Genomic DNA, 10,384 nt, shown 5'->3' with positions numbered 1-10,384 from the left:
GGCGTATAATTGTGGCTGCAGCATGTGTACACCCCTGGCCGCTGCCTTGGAAGCTAAAGGTGTAGCAGTTGCTGGGTTTTACCACCCCCAAACTGCTAGTGTGACTGATCCCTTACATGGAAAAATATGGAGGATGCCCATTTTGTATATGTGTAGCGCTACGCCCCCTTAAAGATACTGTACCCCAATGGTTGCCCTGACCTTGCAAGTCTCCTGACACCTCTGACACCCTGGGTTCAGACCAGTGGCAGCTGGTGCTCAAAATTTTTGGGGGGCCACAAACAAACTTAAAAATTCTGAAAAAAAAACTTCAATTGCAGCCTCACTGTGCCCATCAAGCGTAGCCACTGTGCCAATCAATTGCAGCCACTGTGCCCATCAATTGCAGCCACTGTGCCCATCAAACACAGCCACTGTGCCCATCAAATGCTGCCACTGTGCCCCATCAAATGCTGCCACATCAAACGCTGCCACTGTGCCCCATCAAATGCTGCTGATGTGCCCATCAAATGCTGCCACTGTGCCCATCAAATAGTGCCACTGTGCCCCATCAAATGCTGGCACTGTGCCCCATCAAATACTGCCACTGTGCCCATAAAATGCTGCCACTGTGCCCATCAAATAGTGCCACTGTACCCATCAAATAGTGCCACTGTGCCCATCAAATAGTGCCACTGTGCCCCATCAACTGCTGCCACTGTGCCCATCTAATAGTGCCACTGTGCCCATCAAAAGTTGCGACTGTGACCCCCCCACCCACTCGCCCAGCAGTTAACTTGTCTCGATGTGCAGGCCAGGTATGCGGGCGACGGCGGCGAGCGGTGGGACCCTGCAGCGGGTCAGACAGTGGCTCCTGTGTCCTCCGTACATCTCCTCCCCTCCTCCTGATAGGCATCAATCGTAGCGCCTGTCATTTCAGCCTATCAGATGACGGGTAACAGACCCACGCACATAATTGGCGGAGAGGCGGTTCAGTGTTAGGAAAGCGAATATTAATTCACTTTTCTAACACACCTGGGTGGACTGCAAGCGCAATGCTGCGGTTTGGAGACCACTGATCTAGAGCAATTGCACTTGCAGTGGACAGAATATTTGCCTTTAGGAAATCAACCCCTATATATTACATACGGCTTTTAGCACTGGTGAATATGTTGATTTATTACAAGTACTTTATAGTTTGTTTATTGCACAGTCATAGATTTCATAAGGATTTGTGCATTTGGAAACATATTATAGTAAGCACTTTATTGTTTGCTCTTGAATAAGGTACTAGGTATTAGGGATGAGCCCGTGGTTCGAGATGAACATAAGTTCAACTCAAACATCAGGTGTTCCTTTGTTCTAAAACGAACTGAACCTATGGAGCGTTCGCAGAAAAATTTGAGTGCCGTGGAATGCGAGATTGCAGTGCATTGACGCCTGATGATTGGCCAAAGCATGCAACTGACCTGCATGCTTTGGCCAATCACAGTCGTGGCTCAGGGGGATTAAGTCCACGCCCCACATTATATAAGGCTGCTTACATAGCGGCCGTGTATAGTGTGTGGACGGAGATAGATTGAGCTAGATTAGGCAGGCAGGTTAGTTAGTGGCGTGCAGGCAGTGATATATATATATATATATATATATATATATATACACATACACACATATATATATATATACTCTGCATTCAGTGTAGACTCCACATAGGCAGTGTAGTATATATATAACACAAGTGGTACTTAAGTGGTACCCCGTGCCAAAATTTTTTTTAAAATGGTGTGGGGGTCCCCCCAAAATCCATACCAGGCCCTTCAGGTCTGGCATTGATTTTAAGGGGTACCCCGTGCCAAAATGTAAAATAAAACGGCGTGGGTTCCCCCCAAAATCCTGAACCATACCAGGCCACATGCCCTCAACATGGGGAGGGTGCTTTGGGGTCCCCCCCAAAGCACCTTTTCCCCATTTTGTTGGGGACAAGGGCCTCATCCCCACAACCCTTGCCTGGTATTTGTGGCGGTCTGCGGGCGGGGGGCCTATCGGAATCTGGAAGCCCCCACTCTAACAAGGGGGCCCCCAGATCCTGCCCCCCATGTGAATGGGTAGGGGTACGTTGTACCCCTACCCATTCACCAAAAAAGTGTCACAAAGCTTGGCTTTACATATACAGACTGACTATATGTATACATATACATACATTTGTGTGACTATATCAAAGAATGAAACAATCTCAGTACTTTTCAGTGATTTCTTGGAACTTTTTCCTGGAGTGTAAAATCTACACACTGACATGATCATGTGTATGTAAATAAGGTTAGACACAGCACAGTGCTGAAAGCACCTTGGTAGAAGGCTCCCAGGCTGCTGTAGTGGTGATTACATAAATTGGATTAAAAGATTACATTCATCTGCTGCCAGATTATATTCAATAAAGCACAAAAATGTTTAATCTCTGGAAAAGAACTGGAGAAATGTTTGCAAGGGATAACCATGCTCAATGTGACGTTCAATAAGACTGCAACTGGGAAATTAAAATAAAAACTGTCACAAAAGAATACTTAGTTTTGTAGAGCACTGTAAGCAAAATAGGAGTGCATTTTTTAAATGTATTTTTTGCTACAAAAATAGTTTACTCTTACCTTGAGTGTTTTCCCTCCCTATGCTGTGTACATCCAGCAGTGGATTTGTGCACTCCTGCTGAACATCCCTTTGCTGTAGTGACTATGGCAGAATGTGCCAGCGCATTAATACAGCTGCTTGTAATCCAACTTGGTAATGCTCGGGAAGGGGTGACAACACCGAAGCAGAACTAAGCAGGCCTGTCATCCTATGAAAGAAAAGCTGTAGATACAATGATCAAAATTCAGCTGGGACCATTTGAATTTCAATCAGTGAGTGGTCTCACCCACTGGACAGAAGTCAACTGTTTAATTGACTTCTGTCAAAGGGAAACGTTGGAAATGTTTCCATCGTCCAGCAGCTGCAGGCACTGATGAGTGTATTATAACAGTGGTGGGTGCTGCTGTCAGCATCCTGTCGGAGGATTCCTCCACCCACCTTGATTGTGTGGAGTGTCTGTGGCTAAGCCTTGCTGATATGATTTAATTGAAAGCAGAACATATCTAGTGACCGCTGTTTCCAGGGGTGTGGCCATCGTGGGAATGTTTTGCACACCTGGCGGACCTGTCCACGATTGGTGGGCTTTTGGTCTTAAATGTTTTGTCTGCTGTATTCCCTGTTCCACCTGAACATCTGAAAGGAGGCTAAATTTTCCTTGCTGCACAGCCCATTCCAGGCTTATTTGCACGTCAACAAAAATTGGCATCATATCTGATACTGAGATTTTTACCTACCTCACTTATACACTTAATGATACATAAAATAAGTGATCACAACCTTTTATCTATATATGAATCAACCCATGCGGTTGCAGCTATAACCCATGAAATCAATAAAGAATGATTGATAATGCCCCTACTCCCACCAATCCAGGTTCTACCCGCCCTGGAACCTTGTCATTGGTCTGATTGGTTGTAATTTAAAAAGTCCAGTTTGTCATCATACTTAAACAAGAGGCTATCTCTGGTTCCTCTCTGTCTGAAAACCCGAGTACCTGTGTTAATCCTTATCTCTTGATTTACAACAATCAGCCCTCTTTGATATAGCATAAATTAGCATTTCAAGGACTTGTGATCAGGTAGAGCCACGATATCTGAAATGGCCATCTCTACAAACAATAGGGTAAGTTAGTTACTATAGTAAACAGTAAAAGTGCAGCGCAAAAGAAAAGGAAAATTAAAAGTCCATGTAATAAAACATATATTCAATTCCTCTTGTCACAGGCAGGCTGATCCGCATCAAATTTCATGAGCTAAATCATAAAGGTGCGCTTACCAGAAAAGATGGACCCCTTAATTACAGGAGGTCAAACAGGCCTGGGTTGAATGAATGGTGAACAGCTACGTTGGATCTCATCTGCAATGATCAGTCCTCAGTTATCCTGGGATGGATCCATACACCTGGAAGGAGGCTTACCAGACCAGAGCAGAGAAGCAGATTGACCAGCTGGAGACTGAGATCAGCATAGAGGACAGAGGCTGCTGCAATCAGCAGTGAGCATTCTGGTGTTTGCTAGACAACCCAAAGAGGAAGCTCTTGTCTGCTCTGGTCTGGTAAGCCTCCTTCCAGGTGTATGGATCCATCCCAGGATAACTGAGGACTGATCATTGCAGATGAGATCCAACGTACCTGTTCACCATTCATTTAACCCAGGCCTGTTTGACCTCCTGTAATTAAGGGGTCCACCTTTTCTGGTAAGCGCACCTTTATGATTTAGCTCATTAAATTTGATGCGGATCAGCCTGCCTGTGACAAGAGGAATTGAATATATGTTTTACTACATGGACTTTTTATTTTCATTTTCTTTTGCGCTGCACTTTTACTGTTTACTATGTGATATTGAGGTTGGTGAATCCTTTAGTGTCCAGCTTGCATTTAATTTTACGCTATAGTTTGCGCTGATTGTCCTTTGTTTATTAAGTTAGTTACTATGCAGACACGCACACGCTAAATTTTTGAAAACTTTTGGAACCACGGCTGGCGTGTGCCTTCCATGACATCCCTCTGACAAGCATGGATTGGCTCTAACTGGTGCCTCCAATGATCCGGGGTCCCTACTCTTCCCCTCTCCCCCTTACCTTGCCCTTGTCTTGCTTTCTTGTTTCCACCCCTTGTCTTTTTTCTCTTGATGGGTTTCTAAGCCCTCTTTAATCTCCTACTTGTGACCAGGACTACTTACAATGGGTTTTAATAGCTTATATGTCCTGGCTGATTTTGCTAACCACAAGCATTTCCCCAAAACCTATTCATGTTACATTTAGGTTTACTATGATCATCTGTGTAGGATGTTCCTCCTTCTTCGCTCATGTAGTGTAGGTTTGTTTTTCCTTATGTAGCCAGTCATAGCCCCTGCGTGGGCAGACTAGGTGCCTTTTTTGTATTACTGTGTTTTAATGATATAATTGAATAAAAACTATTGAACCAGAAAGAAGAACATATTAAAGAATTATGTTACATTCTCACCAGCAATTTAGGGTGGTGCGAATTGTAACGGCAAGAATCAGACATTCCTGCTGCGGCTCTGAGCAGCTAGGTGTGGCCACCAGTCCCATTCATTATAATGACAGGTCACCGGCACCCACAACAATTTGCTGCTGTCTGCACAGCCAGCGGATACCACAGGCAATGGTTGGCTGAACAGAGAGCAGTGAAACGCTGTGGCCGCTGGCGACCTGTCATTATAGTGAACAGGGTTGGCGGCTGCTCCTAGCCACTCAGAGCTGCAGCAGGAATCAGAAGATTCCTGCCACTACAATTCGCCTTAGCCTAAATCGCCAGTGTGAATGTAGCTCTACATTATTGACATTTATTTAGTCTAGGTTACTTATATAGCGCCCTCGATGTATGCAGCGCTTTACATATATATTGTACATTCACATTAGTCCCTGCCCTCAAGGAGCTTACACTCTAAGGTCCCTAACTCACATTAGTACATACTGTAATGGAATGTCCCACACTCAGCTTGAGTACTTCCGTCAGTATATCGCTTCCTAAGTTCTGGAACACGAGATCAATGGATCTGGCTATAGTAACCCCAAGAACCAGGCAACACCAGTTTTGGAGTACACCAGAAATAGAACTGTTTATTAGAACAAGAATACAGTCTTATGTACACTTGAGAAGGAGGTTCCCCCTCCTGATCATATTACCCTAATAATACAACTGTAACCAGAATCATAAATTAACATAAGCTAATTAACTAATCATTTAACCAGCCTAGGTGACTCAGAGGCCTGACCTTTCAGATCAGCCTTGTCATCTTCTAGCTCAGAAGACAGAATCCACATTTTCATATGTATAAACACAGGACACCTTTACACAATAGCAGGAGCCCCCAGTAGCAGACTATCCGCCTTCCATATTGTACAGAGGCCAATGTGATCAGTTCTTTCAATTAACACGTATAGTTCAGAATCAAATAAACCAGGAATAGTCTTTGTATATTTCCTGGGAGGTATTGTGGATAAATATTACTGTCCCATTTGCTTGGTCACCCTGTGCCCCTAATAGACACAGGGTAACTTAGACATAAGAGGCTGAAAGAAAGGTTTCCCAGTTCTCTCCAAAAGCCCCTGTCCCGGCTAGGTCTGTCACACATACTAGGGCCAATTTTAGACATGATCCAATTACCCGGAGGAAACCCACGCAGGTACAGGGAGAACAAGCAAACTTCATGCAAACTTCAGGCAGGTAGTGTTGTGGTTTGGAATGGAGCCAACGGCCTTTTTGTTGCTAGGCGAAAGTGCTAACCACTACACCACTGTGCTGCCTGAGGAATACTTCCAATATATGTGATTTCAACATTTGGATACACTTTCATTTATACAGTAAATATATTTTGTAAATGACATGAATAGGAAAAATAGTACAGATTTTTAAAGTTGTTTATTGTATTTATAGAGTGCTAACATATTATACAACATTCCACAAAGTAAATAATACCATTCATTTTAGCTCCTCCCCAGGGGAGCTTACAATTTAATGTCTCCAATACAGTCTCACAAGTATTTATAAACACAGTTATCGGCAGACTCTTCATGTTTTCTATACTTTCTACTCTTAGGCCTGGTTCACACCTATGCAGGTTGCAGTTTGCATATTCCAGGTGCATTTTGCGTTTTTCAATACACATTTTTGATCCATTGAAGTTTTCGGAACCAAAAACCAGAAAAAAGTCCCTGGCCCTTTCCATAAAATGCACAGATGTACATCCATAGGAAACCATGTTAAATGGACTGTAGTGTGTTTCTGCAAAACTAAAAACGCACTAAAAAATGCATAGTTGTGAACCAGGCCTTATTCTCTACTCTTCACACCTATGTGGGTACAAGACTGCGTGAAAATCACATGCTTTCCCGCATCTGCAGAAAAAACATGCTGCTGTTAGCAGATGCAAAGGGGCTAACAGCAGCACGTTTTTTTCTGCAGGTGTGAGAAAGCATGTGATTTAATTCTTAATGGACCCCCACACACTGGAAACCACAGAGCGTTTTCCCATGCTGGGAACTGCATAGCAATATGTGGCTGGAGCTGTGATTTTGGAGAAGGTCCCTGTGTTTTCTGTAGGTTCAACTGAATTGGCTACTGTTTTTACATAAGCATGGTCTCAGGGATTCTGCAATAGTGTGAATCTAGCCATAGGTAGGTCTTTTTTTTTTTTTTTTTTACGCAGGAGGACCACACACAACTTGATCTGTACAACCTTGGTATATCCCAAAAGTTTACCAATAACTATGAAGTGTGAGGGCCTACCTAAACAATCCTTTTAATCCTTTCATTTTCAAGTAAAGTGTGTGATCCAACTTTGGCTGGCTATTTAGATCAGTTGTCACCAATATCTCTGATCTAAAATGAGCAATAACCTGCGGCATGCAGTTAGGCTACATTTACACCTACTGGGCATTAATGTTTGTTACGTGCCTTACCATTCAAATAGAAAGTGGAAGCTGCACCAAAGATACCGCTCTGTGCGCCATAGGCAGTTTTCTTTTCAATAAACCACACAGGCAATACATTGAAATGCAGAGGTGTGAATGCACCCTCCAAAACCCTTAATGTTCAACGAATAATAAGCAATGAGAGGCAACAACATGTGCTAAGTCACTTGCAGAGTACTTCTAGTATGTAAAAAAAGTAAAAGATTATTCAATTTTCCCCATAAAAAGGCATGAATATTTCAAGTGCATGGTGGAGGAGGGAAATTGGAGGGGAATACTTTCAAGTACGGTAAAAAAACTAAATGGTGGACAAACACTGCAGAATCGATCAGTGTATAAAACCAGTTTGGATCCCTCTTCATTTCCTATTTCTATCCTTTTGCATTCCCTCTAAATATATTAAATCAAGGTACCACATGGCCAATATCTGTTCCTTTTGAAATATCACTATGGATCCATGTTACAAAATAAAGTTTCTAATAGTTTCAACATGTCATGCTATATCTGCAACATTTGAGGAAGGAGTCATTTTTATGATATAATCCTCTAAATCAGAAGTACATAACATATTTGAGATTAAAGATCCCAAATGGATTGGCCCAATTACCCCAATTGCTTTAAAGAAAAACTATACGTACCTTCACTTGAGCGCTGCACTGTACTGGAGCTTCCTGCCGGCAGTTGTCATCTTCAGCCATCTCCCGCGTATGCGCAAAATTTTAGGTGGCTCAACACTGCCGAAATAGTGCGCATGTGCAGCTCAGTGTACAATGGTGGATAGGCAGGGAAGAAACCTTAATGCAGAAGTGACATTTAGGAGTTGATTTATTAAAGGTGAATTTACTCGGGTTGATTTACCAAAGGCAAATAGACTGTGCACTTTGCAAAGTGCAGTTGCTCCGGATCTTAGTAAATGAAGTAAACCTTCACTTTGCAAAGAATACCCAATCATGTGTGTAGCAAGGTCCTCCTTCAGTCTAATGAGTAGACATGTGCAATTTGTTTCATAACAAATCGAAATTCGGCCGAATTTTGCATCTTCCGGACATTCAGATGCATCCGAATAAAAAAATAACGAATTTTAACTAATACGAAAGAAATTATAGCGGATATAACACATGAATTCGACATGATTTGGTAATTTGTTAAAGATCTAATAAAACAAAAGGTCAACTCAAAGTAAATCTTAAAGTCCAATCAGCTGATTAATTTGGTGCTGGATGTTGGATTACTGGCAAAGTGCATTCCTGAGAACTGAGTGAGAAGGGTGTTGTATTGTATTTGAGCAGAGGAGAAGAGATATTGTCACTGTGTGTGTTAATAGATTCAATAAACAAACGACTTTCCAAACTACGAATCACTATCACGAATATGTATACATACACAAATATCGAATTTCAACTAATACGAAAGAAATTATAGCGGATATAATGAATGAATTCGATATGATTCGAGATTCAGTATAACGAATATCGACACTCTACAGAAATAACAAATTATCTGAAAACTAATTAACGAAACATAACGAATATAACAGAACGAAATGATGTATTTTACGAATGACAACGAAACTAAATGAAATTTTCCATTGTGCACAAGTCTACTAATGAGAATCTCCAGGGCCTGAGATATACAGACATCCTTCTGTATATCTTAGACAGCACACCATGAATAAGAAAAAGGTTGTCCATGAAGGTTTTTTTAATGGAAAGAAGTTACATCACAAAAGAGGTGCAACGTTTCGGGGCCGTGTAGGACCCCTTCGTCAGGCACTTGCCTGACGAAGGGGTCCTGCGCGGCCCCGAAACGTTGCACCTCTTTTGTGATGTAACTTCTTTCCATTAAAAAAACCTTCCTGGACAACCTTTTTCTGATCCATGGTGTGCTGGCGAAGACGTACGTTTGTTTGATGCTTCCAGAACCCAACTGGTAATCGCTACAGCACCCATTATTACCGGGAACGTGTGCGATTGAAATATCAAATTGATCCTTCTGTATATGGTTGGTTGTGAGGCATAGTGGGTGCAAGGTTCCTAAGAAGGCAGGTTTTACTTTACATATGAAAAGCTAGGAACAGAACGGCCGAAAGAAAATCATAAGGATTTTTATCATATTTATGTACATAAACATGGCAAATTGTAAAATGGTAAAAGTTACAACTAGTGCGATTTTACTGTTGTTTTGTGCAATCAAAACGTGGAATTGAGGTACAGTTACAACAATGTTAGGGCCTGTGCCAAAGAGCTTTTGTTTGCTACTAGGGATGAGCTCGAACATCGGGTGTTCGCCCATTTGCCGAACAGCAAATATTATGGGGCATTCGCAGGAAATTTAAGCGCTGTGGAACACCCCATAATGCACTGCGAGATCGCAGTGCATTGCTGTATGATGATTGTCCAAAGCATGCACCTGACCTGCATGCTTTGGCCAATCACAGTGTGCTCTGCTAAGAGAGCCATAATTGGCCAAATCATGGCTGAGGGGGACTAAGTCCATGCCCCACACTATATAAGGCCGCTTACATAGTAGGCGTGTATAGTGTGTGGATGGAGATAGATTGAGATAGATTAGGCAGGCAGGTTAATTAGTGGCAGTGTATTTGATACAGTGCTGTGAAAAAGTATTTTCCCCCTTCCTGATTTTTTTTTGCATATTTGTCACACTTTAATTATTCAGATCATCAAACAAATGTTAATATTACACAAAGGTAACCCGAGTAAATACAAAATGCAGTTTTTAAATGAAGATTTCATTTATTAAGGGAAAAAAACTGTCCAAACCTGCCTGGCCTTGTGTGTGAAAAAGTAAATGCCCCCCTAAACCTAACAACTGGTTGTGCCACCCTT

The sequence above is a fragment of the Aquarana catesbeiana genome, linkage group LG13 (genome assembly GCF_042186555.1).
Source record: "Aquarana catesbeiana isolate 2022-GZ linkage group LG13, ASM4218655v1, whole genome shotgun sequence".
NCBI lineage: Eukaryota > Metazoa > Chordata > Amphibia > Anura > Ranidae > Aquarana > Aquarana catesbeiana.
This window is presented reverse-complemented; position numbering follows the sequence as displayed.